Source organism: Thermobia domestica, chromosome 8 (assembly GCF_964235325.1).
Source record: "Thermobia domestica chromosome 8, izTheDome1.hap1.1, whole genome shotgun sequence".
NCBI classification, from domain to species: Eukaryota; Metazoa; Arthropoda; class Insecta; order Zygentoma; family Lepismatidae; genus Thermobia; species Thermobia domestica.
The window spans coordinates 87,833,889-87,853,508 of record NC_137461.1 but is presented as its reverse complement, the minus strand read 5'-3'; the positions used below and the strand labels follow the sequence as shown (position 1 = coordinate 87,853,508).

At 33.9% G+C, this 19,620-nt stretch overlaps 1 long non-coding RNA gene across 3 annotated transcripts in view; it reads right to left on the bottom strand.

Moving 5' to 3' along the window:
* Positions 1-19,620, bottom strand: part of LOC145693035 (uncharacterized) — a 348,162-nt gene continuing 328,542 nt past the window's right edge. For all 3 annotated transcript variants that reach the window (XR_014132690.1, XR_014132689.1, XR_014132688.1), the window contains one exon: positions 1-4,030. This is a non-coding gene — a long non-coding RNA (uncharacterized LOC145693035). The remainder of the gene's footprint in view (positions 4,031-19,620) is intronic.

The window sequence follows — 19,620 nt, the reverse complement described above, 5'->3', positions numbered from 1 at the left end:
AATTTTTTTTTTTTTTTTTTTTTTTTTTTTTTTTTTTTTAAATAAAGAATACGTTACATAAACTTTTAAACTCTCTTAAGACACTAAAATCATAATTCATTCTTATGGAAAAACAAATTATATGTACAAATCAGACTCTTAACTAGAACATCAACGAAAGTATAGAAAAAGTTTCGAAACAGCTACATGCATACATAAAATGTACAAAATCATTGCTACCATGCACATATATTTTCAAAATTTAGGTTACAAACTAATGGAAGTTTTGAACGAACTTATCTTCACTGTGCAAGATAATTTTGATCAGCAAACATTGTCTATATTCATACTTTGAACCAATATAGTTCTTTATGTTTTCATATCGAATTTTTAAAACACACTTCTAATTTACTTAAATAACAAAAGTTTCCCTAGAACAATAATAACACAACTCTAAAAATACAGGTATAAAAAGAGCATAATTTTTATAACATTAAAATATAACAATGTTTTAAATGTTACATCACAATCAACGTTGCCAAAACATATCTTTTATTGAGTTGTTGACTACTTTTGTAGGTTATTAGAAGGAAGCATGATGTAAAACTTGTCGAAAAAAGAATTTACAACTATGGTAATTATTGCTAACTTTATTTATCCGAATAAAATTGTTAGTAATGGAAATTTATTGTTTATCTGAGTTCCCTTATCAGGATTGAATGCTCAGTGTTTGGTACTCGTAAACATTTCTTTCTATTGCTGAAGTCGTTTTATGTAAAATTTTGACGATCCTAATTTTGTGATTTGAAACACTCAAATGTTTGTACAGCTTAAAAAGGCAGACCCACTATCCCTTGTATCTCTAGTATGTTTCTTTAATGTGATTCCTATGTTCCTTTTCAACATATCAACTACGTTTCTTTCCATAAACTATTGCACTTACAATCCATCTCATGTTCTCAAAAGTGGACTAAGTTATTTACAAAATAATTTTTCAAGCCAACAAGAGTTTTTTCAATATTTTAGGACAGCGTTTTTGAACCTTCTTTAGCTGTTAGCACATTACCTGTGTAATTTAAAATCTTACGCTACACCTAGAAAAATTTGTCTTTTTTTTCTTTCTTCTTTTTTTCATAGCTAATGCCCTGTTACTTTGTATTTCTGAACATAAACACTACGTACAGAACGTCAACTGTCTGCTATCAAATAATGAACAATATTTACTTTTCACATTTTGAAAGATATAAATTTTATATGTTCTATGGTGAACTTCAATTGGGGTTGATCTCATTTAGTTTACTGATTCATTGGATTTCTAAATCAATAAATGGACAGAAGACGAGACCAAAGAAAACGAAAGAAAAAATTGAATTGGACTACCCATACTTCCCAGATTGACTACTGCACTAAATTTTACTCAGTACGATTAACGCATAGCATTAAAACTCTATACAAAATTTTGGAAAGAATATTACTCAATATAAAACTATTATACCACTCCCAATGAAACAAATCGGGAATCCATATGAAACAAAATGCAGTTGCCTGGAGTGTTATACAGGCATGAAAAGAAGAGATTTAAGGTACGGGTCAAGTCGAAAACCAAAACACCCGGCTCCAGATCTTTAGAAACATATAAAAGAAACACATCATACATAATATTGGACACTCAATAAATTTTAACTGGAACCACTAATGAAATAGAAAGGAATTGCTCTTGAAAATTTGTTTGTCCTTCAAAAATATCGTAAACTTAACGTAGGTAAGGGTTGGTTAAGCAAGAATTGGAGACAGCAATTAAATGGTACATCCAATGTTGATACAACAACAACAACTTCAACACGAGTTGGCAGCCTTCCCAGCCTGAAAACAAGAACATGCAATTTGGGCCCGCCAGTTCACAGCTTGTCGCACTACCATTTGATGAATAATTGACACGGTGCAGGTTCACTGTTCTACCCTGGTAAGTTCGTGTCCTTTATATTTCTTGAATGTCTTATTACTTTTATTCCCAATTTTATTCTTCGTGAACACGGCTCCAAAGGAAAGCCGAAAGATTGTACGTATAAAGAACTATTCACGAATCAGATTTTAAAGTAAGTAAAATTATTGTTACAATTCCCGAAGGTGTTAACATATTGTCTGAAATTATAATGTAGCTTTTTATTCCACGGCTGCTCAAAAGAATGGATACAAATTGAAAACTTAACAAAATATCATACAAATTTCATGACACCGTTAACAATAACAATCAATTACAAATAAATAAAAAAACAAAAATTGCTTTGCCTGAAGATCATTTAAATTTCAGAATTGGGATGACGACCAACGTTCATCAGGTTGTACTTAACTATCTTAAGTTTAGTTTTCAAAAGTAAATTTTAAATCCAGAATTTTTCCGAAAAATGTTAAAAAACATTTTGATTGCTGATAAATGTTATCTTTATACAGATACTGGCACATCTCCATTTATGTCTATGTAACAGTCAAATTAATTTTATATTGGCATACCACACGCAACATCAAAACTAGCATTTAAGAATGTATTAAAAACACTAAAAATAAGTGCAGTTACTCTGTTGCTTTCAAAACATCTACAGGAGGTAATAAGCATGAATTGGTTTGAAGTATTAAACCATTTAAAATATTCCAAAAATAAATAGTTTTTGAAAAGATTTTACTGAGATTAGACATGGATTAGGTATAAAAATAGAGAAAATAACAGATTTTATGTCACATCAATTCCTTTATAGGTGTAAATTTTGGGATATACAAAGAGTAAAATAAAATACAAAACTATAGAATTCAACTCGGGTCCCTGGCTTAACTTGCCGGTGCTTTGACTACTATACTTGCTACCCAGTCCGCTCCCTGTAAAGCCATACATACTATCACTCATAAAGTTGATTTCTGTAGTCACTCATGGAGTGAACTTGGTAAATCCGCAGCAAAAAACCTGCAACATGAGCATGTAAGTTTATTGTGAAACGACGAAGTCTTTTGCTCCAAAATAAGTCTGCATGAGAGGACGCCGAGTTCCTCCTGACGTGATTCGTGCCACTTAGACGTTATGTTGATTTCCTGAACTGTTAGGCGTAGTTTCACAATAAACTTACCTGCTCATGTTGCAGGTTTTTTGCTGCGGACTGTACAACGTAGTGGTTAATGCATAGCATGGTAATCCGAAGACGGGATTCACGGTCCAGTCGTGCATTTTTTCACTCTTTGTATACCATAGATCACGGTAATTTTGATAAAAAACACAACACTCACTCATATATAGCTTTATTGAAAAAAAAAAATAAAGTAGCACACAATAACTTTCTAGTAACATTCATTTCCTTTCTAGAACGAATGAAGATAGACATTTCTTATGGTTGTGGTAAGTATAAATTATAATGTTTACTTTTGTTTTATCCTGAAATGTTAATCTTCTTTATTTTTTCTTTTCTTTTCTTTCTTTTTCTTAATACTTTAACCGAAACATTGGTCTCTGAGACTCAGTGGTAAATTTTAAAACACAATGGTGGCACCGCTGGTCGCTCGTGAAAGTTTAAATGTATTTGACTCTTATATTCTATACTTTCATAAGGTAAATAAACTTAAACTTTCACGAGCAACCCGGGGTACCAGCATTGTGTTTTAAAATTTACCACAGGGTCTCAGAGACCCATGTTTCGGTTAAAGTGTTCAGCTTACTGATAAAGTTTATGTGATCTACAGAAGTTTCAAATTTTAACGATAAAACTCTTACTTTTCTTTACTTCCTATCCTTAGTGTACTACGAAGTCATACTTAATGGAAACTATTTAAAACGCCTTTTTATGTTAACAGTCATACAAGAATATCCAAAGATACAGAGTTACTTTAAAATATTGAATTAACTACGCTGGCAAGCAGGCCTGAGCACTATATCTTCTTCACTCAACTTATGAATACTGAAGTATGATAGAAAATCCAGATGAAGGAAAAACTACTAAACACTTTAAAATTACCAATCTCATCTTAGATACCTGATTCTTGACGGACAAACGAAGATTTCTGTTCATACCTGCAAGACAAGAAAGATTAAACAAAATTAGAATAGCTCATTTTAAGAAACATAATAAAAATTTCATTAAATTAATGATAATTAAATTGAGAAATATGACAATTGAAGATCATATACATAACATATGAAACAGTAATTAACAAGTACTTGAACTGTTGTAAGCTATGAATAGTTAATCTGAAGTATGTAAACTGTTCATACTAGATGCAAACAAGTGCGGTATTAATTAATTGAAATATTGAAATACATTATATCTGTATGTCACTTTTTTATATATATAAAATATGTAATTATTTCTCTTGAACGCTTGTCATATTTCAGGTAACTAAGTAAAAAGGGAATAATAAAAGAAACTTTAATGCATAAAGATATTCAAGAAAATGAGGTAAACGCCATACTTAGGTGCCCGTAAGTTTACTATTAATATAATTCAAACATTATTCGTCAATCATTTGCACAGGGAATTTGGGTGTTTAAAATAGCGTTGTTAATGAAATTTCTTATTCGACGTTCCCAGATTTTGCATTACTAGATCTTACAAAGAAAATCTCAAATATATGCCATGCTGTATAAAATGATTACTTTTAATGACTTGAGTGGATTCAAAGTTGTTTTATATGCTTCCATAGGCCTGAAGAAGGGACATAATTATACTGTATTAGAATTTCTTTCATGAAATGTATTTCATTTGACAACTGCAGCATTTTAGCACATTTCAACAGTATTTAGTGAACTGGAAAGGAAACACTTGAGTTTTTGTTTTTATTTTTTATTTTATTTTTATTTATTTATCTTTGTTGGTTGAGTTAATGCTACATTAATTTTCTTCCCCTTAACCCACTATAAACTTCTGGAAACAAAGGCATTTCTCTCTTTTTACCTTCAGCTTCTTGTAGTTTTGAATTGACTAAAAGCTTTACGGAAGCTTCAACCTATTGTAAGGGTTTTTTCAGTGTATTTTGTCTATGTTCATTTTTCAAATCAACTTCTATAGAATAACTTAAGTATCTTTGTCCTTTTTCATTTTTCTCAAAATCTTATAAGCATTATGAAAAAAGAAAAAAATTAAGTTATATAATATTGGGAAAGAAAATAACACTTCGCCACACCAATTCCTCTATGTAGGTGCGAATACAATTATACGTATATGAAGAGTAAAATAATGAACGATTTGATCGTGAATTAAATCCGTGTATCCAGCTTATCGTGTCGATGCTTTCAGACTGCACTATCCACTTCGCTCCCCCCCCTAACCCCAGGAGCCGCGGTGGCTCAATGGTAGAGTATTCACTTCGGTGCATGGAGTCCCTGGTTCGATCCCAGCTCGCGCCAAGTGAACTTTGTGGTGGACAAACACCGTGTATGTGGGTTTCCTCGGGATTCTCTCTTTTCCTCCCACTTTCTTCATTCCACCATTTCATTCATTTTTCATCATCACTGTTCCCTTTAGCTTAACTGGCATAAACATGGGACGTAAAACTCAAATATTTCATTTCATTTTGTCCAGTTCGCTCCCTGAACAACCATACATTTTATCAGGCACGTACGCAGAAATTTATTTTGGGAGGGGTTCAAATTTAATATAAGGATATATTTTGTAAAATCACTTCTAAAATTAGACTAAATTTACAAGAAAAGTCGGAATTTCGGAAAGTCGGGACCCCGAGGACCCATCGTCTCCGTACATTTTTGCATTCTATCACTCTTGAGCTCGGTGATCAGCCACTCAGATCACATGGACTATATCACAACTACTGTTGTGCTTGGACAACGCAGTGTCTACATCATACAACAGCTCTGACGGTTTAATTATATATTATCCTGAGTGGATGAGCATGATCTCAAAAACGATATAGTGTATTGCTTCTCAGGAAGAGAACTTGGTAGTGTATTAGTTAACGCTTCAAAGAACCGGGTTCCATCATAGTAAAGTCGTGTATTTTTCACTCTTTACATATAAAATTTGATTTAGTTTCATTTGTATGTGTTAAACAAGCATCTATGTGTTCTAGTTACACAATGTTCTTTTTGCGAACAGCTTTCTGGAATTTTTCCTCTTTTGTTTAAAAATGTGCAGATCTGAAACACTGTATTAATACTATCGTCAGCAACAGTTCTTTTGAGTCTTTTAAGTTCAGATAAATAACATTCTTTATGAATGAATAGACTGTTAACGATATAGAGGTACCTTTCAAAAAGAGAACACTTGAGAATTTTTCATTTAAAGTAGATGATTACTACATCGGTTCAGTAATACTGTGCACGCGGAATTCCGTAGCCAGTCCTTCTGCCTGTTAAATTGTCAAAAAACATTACAATGAAGTTATGATTTTTAAACTTCAAAGATGCACATTGTTTTCGGTTATCAATGATTCAATTTCGGTTATCAATTCACAACTAACTTAACAGTTTACGGACCAGTAACGGGCTATGCCCGTCGTGGCGATGGCATAGTCTGCCTTTTGCTTTACATTTTTATTGCGAATGAACTACGGGCTATATTCGCAGCGCATCTTCTGTGCACATTTATTATTAGCATACTTATCATTATGTTCCAATTTGTGCCGCTAGATAGCAAGGAAACACTTTTTTATTAGAAAGAAAGTTCAGTTGAACCTGCTGAAAGGGCAATCGAGCAATTTAAATGCTGGTCAGACTTTCGAAGAACTTCTTCAGGAGGATTCCAGTTCTGATAATTACTTTAAAGTCCATCCCCAAAGAGTTAACTGGAATCAAAATGTACATGTCTATGACATCCAGAGAAATCATTATTTGCACTGACTCTAGAAGCCATATTAATAAAAAAACTTGTACTCCCTTCTGAGAATTTAAAAGAAAATGGAATTTTTAGTTAACCTAAACTACGAAAAGTTACGTATGTAATTTATTAACCGAGAATAATGTTGTCAACTTCGAAGTTGAAGAAAACGTAACTTAATTCAATATTGTGTCCCAAATAATATTTTTCAGTTTCAAGGGAATTTCCACATAACACAGAGAAGAACTAGCTATGAACAACCACCTTTATCTGATTTAGTCTACTTAATAATGAAACCTTTCAATGTTTCTCTTCTTTATTATTGCAATGTTGACGACAAATAAATAAATAAATAAATAAATAAATAAATAAATAAATAAAATAAAAATTAAAAATAAATAAATAAAATAAAATAAAATAATTTCAGTTATATTTTATTTTTCATAAACTTAATTCCATCCCCCCCTTCACAGAATGCTGTTGGAACACAGTATAGCATGCTCCCTCTGTACACGCAAATGTAACTTTAAAAGTTTTAAGATTTTGCGACAACTGAAAAGGACATGTTGAATGTACATCATTAATAAAAATTTTAAGAAAAATTAACCGACTTCAAAAATGCATTAAATGGCAGAAAATAATAAAAGTTCTAAAAAGTAGAAAATAATAATAATAATGCGCTTAGAACATAAAATGATTTGTTATTATTATATATAAACATTTTGGAAGTCGTGCCAAGATAAACAAATTAATGTCTAATATAAAATTATATCGAAGTAATTCTATGAGGTATTAATATGTTTGACTTGGCACGACTTCAAACTATTTTATAAACAACAGTAATAAATTATTTTCTGCTTTAAGCGCATTATTAACTTCCGGTAAGAATATGGGAGCATATAGTTTCACTCCAGGTATATATGTGTACGTGATACTTTATTTCTCGGTAACTACCTAGGTATTTCTCGGTAGGTACTGGCCTTATCCGCATCAAATTTGGTGCGCAAATAGCCCATGGCCAAATGAATAAACAGTGCTACATTTGGTACCCAGGCTCGCCCAGAGACAAGCTAAGCTAGACTCGGTTCGGCTCGGCTTCACTCATCCTGCACGTGATGCTTTATTTCTCAGTAACTACTCGTCGGATATGAATGAAATATGGTGAGAAAGTTGCCCACCGTCTAATAAATAAATATCGCTATGTTTGGTGGTCGGACTCTATCAGGGAAAGGTTCAGTTCGGCTCGACTCACCTTGCAGGTAGCACTTTATTTCTCGGTAACTACTGACTAAATCTTAACCAAATTTGATAGGCAAATTGCCCATGGCAAAATGAATTAAAGATACTGTATCTGGTAGCCCAGCTCGGCTAAGGGCGGAATTGGCTCTGCTCGACTCGTCTTGTGTATGGTACTAGTGGCTGGATCTAAACGAAATTTGGTAGGCAACTAGCCTATCGTCTAAGAAAGAGAGATCGTTATATTAGGTAGCCGAACCAGGCAAAGAATAGACTCGGCTCGCCTTGTATGTGGTACTTTATTTCTCGGTAACTACTGGCCGGATCTAAGCAAATTTGATAAGCAAATAGACCATGGTAGAAATTGCTATATTTTCTAGTCGGCTCGGCCAGGGACAGACTCGGCTCGGTTTGGCTTGACTTGTATGTGATATTTTATTTCTAGGTAAATAGTGGCCTAATCTGAACGAAATTCAGTGAGCAAGTAGCCCATGTTCTATGAACTAAGGATCGCTATGTTTTGTGGCCAGACTTGGCCAGGGACAAGCTCTGCTCGACAACAGAGACTGTGTTTTATAGCTAAGTCTTAATATAACGTTGAGAAGGTTTTTAGATTTTTAAAAAGGTTAATCATAACTCTCATAATTACAAAACTAACTTCAAAACGTATAAACTATTACTTGGACACCTTGTTGAAAACTAACATTACAAGATTTCCCTTAACTCAATTGGGTTGTCTCAGGTGTACTAAAAGCTTAAAGGAAGTACATCTAATTGAAATGTAAATCAAAAACATTTCTTAAAATCCATCTGAGAAAAATTTTAATTGAGTTAAACGAAATACTTGCTCACGTAGATCATTTTTAGTAGATCACGTAGTAAGAAGCTCACGTAGATCATTTTTATTCTTTTACTAGTTTAATAACTGTAAGATCTTCTGTTAATATTTCGAATAACAATAACATTACTATGATACAGCATAGTTTTTTCTAATTTGTTGATTGATCAGAATTTAACGTTTCACTTTCTCAGAAAAGGTATATGACTCGAGATATGATCTACATGGTACAACGTGAACTCCAAACAATATCCGCCGCCAAAGGAAATTAGAGACGAGACCGTATTAACGGAAACGCTTGTGTTAATTACCGAGCTACTACGAATCCCATTTTATTCTGCAACATAAGAGTCTGCCTTCTTTAAGTTTACTTTATTAATAAGGAACGAAATCATTATTTTTAAAGAACCCACACTTACGTTCTGTAAGTTAACGGGAACAAATTATATATGCAATTGAATAGTGCTGAAAAAGATAGTGGAATGAGACAATGGGAAAGAAATTGAGTTGGAGAAGCGCTATGGATAAGATATTGTCAACCTCAAGTTTATACACCTGGCCTAATATCGAACCAAGGATCCTTCGAAAGAAAGGCAAGTGCTTTTACACTGAGATATTATGGTTCCCTTTTTGACATAATTAGAAAAAACTATAAATCTGTAATGAACACTCGTAGATCACTCGTCTTACTTTAGTTCGAGACATGTCATATATTCAGTTATATTGATGTGTCAACGCCTACTCCGGGGAAAGAGAAACAAGATCAATAGAATGGTCCTCTGAGATAGATTTAGAACGACGTTCGACCTACTATAATTAGTGATGCTTGACATCTCTTTTCAGATTAGAAATATCGTAATGAAGTTAAAATTTCATTACGAACATTATGATCCAAGGACTCGAACATTTTCACCCCTGTACATTGTCAACCATTTTCTACAAGTCAGACGACACTTCATAATGTAATCAGTTAAGAAGCTATGTTTTTTCATTCTGTACCGAAGATGATGACTAGACTTCGGATTTTAAGGCAAATGCCTATTTTGTTCCCTTTATAGGAAGTAAAAAATACTTCGGATCTTTACGAATCATGAGGAATTAAGCCTATTAAAACACTTTATAAGTGCCCTAAAAATGCCTAAAATGGAGTTTAGCGCCTATTTTGGCCGTTTTGGCCTAAAAATGCCTAAAACTGCAAAAAATACAAAATTCCTGTATTTTTTAAATAAACTTTTTTTTTAGTGTTGAGTGAAATTTAATTGACAAATCTGAAGGCAGAGTGAGTGTGTTTGTCGAGGCTAATTTTAGTCTAACTCGTATGAAGAAGTGAAACGCAGAGGGTGGTTGTATGTAAAAAATTGTTTCTAAAAGTTGAGCTATTTCTGCTCAAGGTCAAGCCCATTTGTGAAAGACAAAGACAAACCATCCCTTTGCATCCTGCAGACACTGTACTGAAAGATCTCTATCTCTTTCTGTCTGTCTCTCTTTCCCCAGGGGCAAAACCAAAGCTATTGCTAAGTGCATATCGCAGTAACCAATATTCCCCTCCCTGCCGTTCTGCATTCTTGGAACTATTCCACCTTTTCTCTTCTGTAGCGGCTCACTTCAGCTCTTCTGTGATCCGTTCAGCTCTCTGGAATTTGGACAATAGTTTACACACACACATTCACAAATCAACACACAGCTCTATTGAAGCAAGAATCTCTTCGGGTCTTCGCTTTCAATATTTGGGAAAAACCAAAGTCCACGAACAGAAACGATTCATGAAGTGACGCGGTTCAGTTGACTGGAGTATCCATCCATGTATCATTTTCGGGTCAGTGCAGTGATTTATCTTAAACACGTAGTTCAAGAACGATACATCGTCTCTACAACGCATGAACAATTGGACTCAACGGCTTACAGCCCAGTCACAGATCTTGAGGATTCTTAAAAAGAAGTTTTGTATCATACGCAACAATGCCAAAGGAGAAGTCTTCAAAAAGTACCTTGATTCGCCAGTGGTTGCAAGAATTTCCAGATCTAACATACGATGGAAGAATAATCTTTTGTCCATTGTGCAGCAAGCAGGTAAGAAAAGCTATTTTTATTTACAGAATTTATAAATTTAATTAAATCAATTGTACACCCCCCCCCTCCTTGTTTCTGTATAGCTAGCTAAAGTAAAACCTTTATCAATGGGAGGTTAACTATTTTAAGAGACAACGTTACTGAGCTGCTGAACTCGTGAAAATCTAATTTACATGGAATTTAGATCAGTTAAGAAAAAACATAAAAATAATCCTGTAACACAGGAAAATCTTTAAAATGTAAAGACTTCTAGCAGCCTGCTTAAATGAAATATATGAACGATGGTTTTGAAAGTGCTAATGGAAGAAAGTGTCTAGACTTACACATTCAACAGTTTTAGGGATTCTCGGGGATCTTGAGAAAAGCGGACATGGCATTCTCGGTTCTTTCCGAAGGACTCCCCCCCCCCGAAAAAAAGCGGTAAAGGTTAAAAACAATGTAAGTTAAAGTTGACATATTGTGTCAGTAACTCCAAAAGGGGTCCTCTTTTCGGAGAAAAATGTTTAATGCCAGCAATTACTCGACAGTTTCAGGAGCTTAAGAAAACATATTTTTGCTATCTCGTTTTTCAAAAGAAAAAAAAAAATACGAAAGAAGTTAAGAAAGGCGGGATTCAATTTTTTTTAAATGCCAACAGTTCCAAAAGTTTGAAAGAAGAAATGTGCAATGCCAATATTGATTATCTTTAAAAAGTTAAGGAAACTGGATATATCCTTTCATCCCGAAAATATCTAAAAACGAGGATTTCAGTTTGAAAGAAAAACTAGAAATGTCAATATCTTGAAAAGCATAAAAGATAGGAAAAATGTTTAAAGGCCATTTTTTTTTTTTTTTTTTTTTTTTGTTATTTTTCTCGAAAAAGAAAGAAAAGATCTGTTAATAGTTAAATAACGGCGTTTGAGGTTCATAGATTGTCTCAGAACTTGTTTTACGAAGCAGAAACTTGTTTGTCTCTTTGTTTTTTTATTTATCAATTTTGCTCGAGGTGCTACTGTCTATTGTCTTAAGATGCTATTGATTTCCATCCATAGTTACAGACAAATAAATTCCACACAGGGGCAAGAAAAGAACAGTCTGACACTCGTCTAACAAGAATTACAATTGCGGATAATTTTATTTTAGGACAGATCTTAAGAAAGGAAGAATTTGTCTCTGATGTTCTCTCCCCAAAGCCAAAAAAAAAAAAAAAAAGGAATTCTAATCGATTGCTCTCTCTCTCTCTCTCTCCTGATGAAGAATATCCATACACCTTTTGTCGCAGGGCCGCAAGAGACAACTAATTTCCAAAAAAAAAAAAATTAAAAAACGCCAATTTTATTTATTGTATCATGCTGATGTTCACGCTCAACTAAGGCATTGCTAATACTTTATTTTCGTTCTAACTTTGGTTTCTGTCAGTTGATAGTTGCAAAAATTTTGAATTTTTGAAATTTTAAAACGGCCCTTATTTTAAATTTTTGACAGGTCACTGATTTTCACACTGAAACATTTTAATCATATTTTGGGGAAAATTTGGTTCAAATCAGTTAAAAATTTTGTAAATTACAGTTTTAAAGAAAATTTTAAAGGGACGATATTTTGAAATTTTTCATGCAATTATTTTGGCATCCAAATCTCAAACAAAATATTGCCAAATTATGTTTTAATTTTTGCCAAGTTGGAGTGTGTCAGCATTCGAAATTAAATAAAATATAGTGCTTAAAATTAAATTAGTTACAGTGCTTAAAATTAAATATTATTTCTCAGATATTGATATACAATTTTATTGCTTCTGTCTGTAAATTGGGGATTATTCTGAAGTAAAATGCTCATCGATTAGTCTTTTATTTGATCTGTTCTGATTCGAAATGGGACGGGGTATATTGGTCTTTAACGAGGTAGACCAACAAGTTTGCCTTTTTGTCAACTTTAAATCAATAATGTAACGTTCACCGATTAAAAAAAAAAAAAAAAAAGCACATTACGACCAGAAAGGCAAGCAAACAGTGATGGTAGTTGTCGCAATTAGTGCTCTCAATCGGGTCAGTTCGGGTCGACTTTTGGTTGGACACCCTCGAGTAACGGGTCGGGTCAGGTCAGCCTAACTCGGGTCACGGGTCGGGTAGCGTTAGACCAACTCAGTTCACCGGTCGAGTCGGGTCACCCGAGATAGTTTGACCCGACCCGACTGGTGAACTGAGTTGGTCTAACGATACCAGACTCGTGACCCGAGTTAGGCTGACCTGACCCGACCCGTTACTGAGGGTGTCCAACAATAAGCTGACCCGAACTGACCCGTTTGAAAATACTAGTCGCAATGTACACGAAGAAAATTAGAGAATTTGAAACCGAAATTAAAGTTAAAACGCCACCATCTTCACTAGTTTTGTAAGAAGCATTTGAAAATATATTTCTAAGCGTTTTTTTTTTTTTTTTTTTTTTTTTAAGGTTTCTCAGGAAAAGAAGTGCCACTTAAAGCAACACATTGATGGTGCTGGACATCTTGCCAAATCTAAAGCGAAGAAACAACAGAAACAGACACAGTTAACTCAGCCTTCTGGATCTGGATCTGAATCTGGAACTGCGAACACATTTAATGCGGATCTTGCTAGAGCCCTTGTCGCTGCCAACATCCCATGGAACACACTTCAAAATGAAACATTCCGACAGTTTTTACAGAAGTGGTGCCAGCAATCGATACCGTGTGAGTCAACACTCAGGAAAACGTGTTTGGATTCTGAATACAACAATACACTTGATACAATCAGAAAGGATATTGGCGATTCCAGCATTTGGGTAGGCGTCGATGAGACTACTGATGCATGCAATAGATACATAGTGAATGTTGTTGTAGGAAAACTTGATGAAGATGGACCTTCAACTCCTCACTTGTTAAGTAGCAAGGAAATTAAGAAAGTGAGTGCCCAGACAATTGCTTACACCGTGAACAAAAGTTTGCAACTTCTGTATCCTAGTGGTGTGGATGATTCTAAAATTCTTCTTCTTTGCACAGATGCAGCTTCTTACATGATTGCTGCGTTTAAGAACCTAAAACCTTTCTACCCCAACCTCATCCATGTTACCTGTGTAGCACATGCTTTTCATAGAATTTCTGAAACAATCAGGAACGAATTTCCTCAAGTCAATGCCCTCATTTCTAACATGAAAAAAACTTTTTGCAAAGCCCCATCGAGAATCGCTGTCTTTAAAGAAAAACTGCCTGGCATTTCTCTTCCTCCACAACCTGTCCTAACGCGCTGGGGAACATGGCTTGAAGCAGCTTTGTATTACGCAGAGAACTTGGACGCTATTGCTGGTGTTGTTGGCGAACTTCCTGGTGTGGAAAACATTGCAAGTGTTTCAGTTTTGAAGGAACTTTTCAAAGATCCCATTCTCAAAAGAGATCTTGTATATATCAAGTCAAATTTTTCATTCTTACCTACGACGATCACTAAGTTGGAAGCTACGGGAAAGCCACTTAGTGAACAGGTGTCAGTAGTTAACGAAGCCGAAAAGAAAATCCAAAGTGCTACGGGGAAAGTTGGGGAAAAAGTGCAGTGTAAGTGGGAAAGTGTAGTGAAGAAGAATGAGGGATTTCTTGTGTTGGCTCGTATAGGGAAAGTTTTGATGGGAGAGGATGAAACCATCCCCGACGAAGTGGAAATGAAAAATGTATCGAAATTTAAGTATGCTCCTGTAACATCTGTCTCAGTGGAAAGATCGTTTTCGGCAGCAAAGATGATCCTTACAGACAAAAGAGAGAGATTGACAGTCGAAAACTTTGAGAAACTGTTGGTAATTTACTGTTTCCAAAATTACGAATGAGCAAGTTGTGTACTGAATGAATCACCTGATTCACTGAAAACAAAAGATGTTAATAAAAAGGGGTATGTAATAATTTATACTATTATTTTTAGAGCCTATTTTTAATTTTTAGCGCCTATTTTCCTATTTTTAGTACCTATTTTAGGCGCCTAAAATTAAACTTTTTGGTGCCTAAAATTCCGAAGTCTAATGATGACATTCGATCATTGAAACTGTATGCAATATCTCTACATTTAAAAGAAAGTTTAAATGCCAATCTTCTCAACTATTGAAAGAAAAATACAATTACACTATGTCAAAGCTGTGATTCCTCCTCCTTGCCCTATTTTCTTATTTCAAATTAGTAATAAATACGGTCGGCGAGATCTAGTAAGAACAGGTTTACGAGCAAAGGACATGAAACGATGATGCAATGTTGATCGATCATAATAGAGAATAATCATACTGTTTCACTATTTTAACGAATACCATGCTCGTTATTTACTAATAATATTTTTAACATAATCAAATGTGAGTATACATCTGTATACAGTGATGTTTGGTTAATAACTTCACAGCATACAACATGGAAGAGCAATATTTATTTTGGAAAAAATCTTACACTCAATGTCTGAATAAACTTTATTCAAAGAGTAGTTACGATTTTTGAGTTTCAGTTAATTTGTGTACGGTTGACAGTACGTTGTTTTATGTCTTTACAACTCTCGGGAATCCCACGGCAGGATTTACGAAGCCATCAATTACGTCTATACATTTGTTTTATGAGATTACTTAAGTCATTATTACTTATATGTCTGGGCTATGGATTATTTTACATCTCCCTCTTGATTTTGCTAGTATTCCTAAAATCACTTTCGTTTTCCGTATGTACAGAATCTGGATTTAATTCTACAAAGGAAAACGAAACATACTGAGATTTTTAATTGTTGTTTTCGACGTTTGTAAGCGCTGTGTGTCTGCAAGGTACTAATACGGTCAAGTGGCCACTGACTTTGGTTTAGGAAATCCCCAACGTACATATTTCTACGGAACATGATGTATCAAGGACTCAAACATTTTTTTCCCTGTATATTGCCAGCTATTTTCTAGAAGTCAGACGAAACTCCATAACGTGATCAGCTAAGCAGCTATGTTTTTTCACTCCGCATGAGAATGATGACATTGGTTTGTTGAAATTGTATGCAATATCTCTATATTTAAAAGGATGTTTAAATGCGAATCTTCTCATTCATCAAAAGAGAAATACAATTAAACTATATCGAAGCTGCGATTCCTCCTTCTAGTCTTATTTCCTTATATCTAAAAGAAAAAATGACCATGACATTTATATCCATAACTTTAACTACAAAAGGCCTTAGATAACAGCACTCTAACGACAACACATAAGTAAGTATAACATTTTCCACTTACATACAGTACTTAGGTATATTTTACCACTTCGTGCATGCACCCAAGATGTGAAAGCGAAGTGCGAATATGATATATTTGTTCCTATCTTAACTGGCTGTACCTACGTCTGCAAACTAAAATTAATTTATTATTCAAGTACCATAGACAGCCCTCGACTTACATAAATACAGCGTTCAAGGACTCTCTGTGTAAACAGAACTTAACATAAATTGAATGTTTACCATAACCTAAGATTTGTCACATACACGTATTGTGAAAAAAAAGAACTGAAAAATTACTGTTTAGTACTTATGCACTGCAAAAACTCAATTACATAATATGCTTTTTAAAAGGGTACAAAACCTTAAATTCTTTCAACGCTGAAGGTAAGAAAAAAAAACCTAATTAATAACAATTCAATATCAGTAAATTACCTAATTACTTCATGCCTTACTCACTAGAAGGCTGTAAATATGTTATTTGAGTTTAACGTCTCTCGATTATGTTCCGAGGCTAAGAGGGACGGTGGTGATGAATAATGAACGAAATGGTGGAAAGTGGAAGAAAACACGAGAACTCTAAGAAAACAAACACACACGATGTTTGTTCACCACAAAACCTACCTGGCGCGAGCGAGGAAGAACCAGGGATCCCATGCACTAGAGGTGCGCGCTCTAGCACTAAGCCACCGGGTTCTCAAAATAAAATATATTTTAGATGTTAGTACCATTCGCAAATTTTTCTTATATCGGAAATTAACAGCACTAATATTAAATAATAACAGTGCATAATAGAGAATTATCTTGATAACATATTTATACTGTTTTTTTTCATTTTCTTTTAAATTTTTATACTGTTTTTTTTTTTTCATTTTCTTTTAAATTTTTAATCTTTTATTTTAATTATTTTCATGTATTTACTAACTGATACGATGGCCTACATATTACAAAGTATTTGTTAATATAATCGATTTCATTATTTTTCAATTTTTGTTACATTCATTCGAGCATCCATCTTCAATTGTTCATCTTTTTGAATTATTGGAATGAAAAGGTTGAATTCTACAGAGCTGTAACAAGTTGGTTCATATGTTTTATTTACAAATCTTATTATACAAGTACTTCTTGAATGTGTGTAAATGTTTCAAATTAAAAAAAAAAAAAAAAAAAAAAATCTGTTGACATACATTACAATATCATCAGTTTGCTGACTTATTTGCCATTCACGACTGTTAAGTGAATGTTAATTCGGAATCGAAAATTGAGTGTTTACTATTTATTTGTGATCTTGCGTACAAGTACATACTAAAGACCTTTGATTGCTCATAGATTAGGAAAACAATGGAATCTTACTGTGAACTATAAAATTTTCCATCAGTTTAATTTTACAGGGTAGAAAAGCAGAGAATTTTATGCACCATATCTTTTATGTAGCAACAAAATTTCTTTAGATGCGCTGAGGAAGAGGCAAGAAGTCTCTAAACCGTTTGAGGTTTTCGTTCTTTTGGATGTTTTCACTTATGAGAATTTTTTATTTACTGTTATTCATATATTGATTATAAATACAATATAAACATGAAATTCCTATTTAATGTAAAGTATACAGGGTTCCCATTTATTTGGCGAACACGAATTCCTTGACTTCTCCAGGTTTTCCAGGTCACGATTTGCACATTTCCAAGTCTATATATAGGTAAAAACAAATTATACTTTTCCCAACCAGGGTTTCCTAATTTACTATAGATGTACATGTATATAGTGTGTGTAGGTAGAGAAGTTTTGCAAAACAAACCAACTTTGTTTATAAAACATCTCCTATCAAATAGCCGATTAAGGCAAAAAGAGAAATCCAGCAGACCTACAATTCTAACGTATTGTGTAAAACAAAAAAAAAAAAAAAAAAACAGGAATAGCATGTCCAAATTTACTACATGGGAAGGTTCTATAACGCTGGCCTGCACATATAGGCGAAGACTGATTCCTTTCTTTATCAAAATTCAATACGTTATTCACATAGAACCTTTATATTTCAAGTATGACCCTGCTGGCGCTACTGTCAACATGTGTTTTTACGTACCTTCCTTGAAAGAGGAGGGACAAGTTACTGCGGCCGAGGTCTTTCAATTGTTGGATGCGGAAACATTGCTACAATGAATTATTTCACGGGCTTCGCTGTGCACTGTTTTGTTCGCCATTCTAAGTAGCCTACGATCTTCACTCGTCGAGGCCAAACGACTGAATAACAAATTGGCAACACAGTCGAGGTTATTCACTTCTTTCCCCTAAGCAAAGGGAGGGTTTCCTTCGTAAGAGGGTTCGGGAGTGGGGTTAAAGATTGTTTCACATATTTTCCGAGAGCACACTTAAAATAGAAAGACTCCGTCATATTTTCCGAGGGCAGGGCAAACGATGGTGAGTGAAGGTGGGTTAGAAGCCAGGTTGTGCAACTCAACGGGAATGTGGGCCAGGGTTCTAGAACGCTGTCCTACTACATCTATTGTAACAAACAAGAACAATTTTTGAATTACTAAGAGTTTACTTGATGTCCATTCTGAGACATGTACCTTGCTAGAGCTTTGCTCGCCACAATAATGTTCACAAACTTAAAACTTTGTCACTAGGTCATGATGTATGTAAAGGCACCGTAATTATGTCTTTCGAAAACCTGAACACGAATGTCAATATTTTATAGATATTGTCACTGAAATCCCTGCTCTGATTCTTCTTCTTCTTCTTTTATTATTATTATTATTATTATTATTATTATTATTATTATTATTATTATTATTATTATTATTATACCACTGACTGTAGCTGCAAGAATCACCATTTCTTTCAGGCATTCTTATTACGCGTATATGCTTATTAGAAATGTCTGTTGTAACAAAAAAGTTTAAAACAATGGGTTCTGAAAAGGAAAATCCGTACTTAAATTCCCTGACTTTTCTATGAATTCTCAGTCTATTCATGAAATTCTCTGACTTTTCTAAGACTATGTATGATTAAGCTGAATTCCTTAACTTTTCAGGCTTTCTAAGTCGGTGGAAACCTGGTGTCAATAACATGTAAAGGAAAGGTTAAAAAAACAAACATAGTTGGTTAAATCTAAAGATAACTAAATATTTTTGGTGCGTAAATCATTGCTAATTCAAACTAATACCAATAACTAAACAAGATGATTGATTATATCAAGAAATGTATATAACCACATTTCTTCAAGAGTATTCAGGATATATTTTATATTTTCCCCAGAACGATATGATTTCTTTATTATGTTACATATGTTGTAGAGATACTTCCATTTTTCGAATCTACTCATCGAAAGCTTATATTTGATACCTGACACCACAATATTTCACTGGTGTTTAGCTTCTGTATTTAACATCAAGTATCAACACTACATGAATTTTACATACCATCTCATTTCGTGGACGACGTAACGCCAATTATTCCATTTTTGATTGCATTATGGATTCAACACTTAGTAAAAACCTCG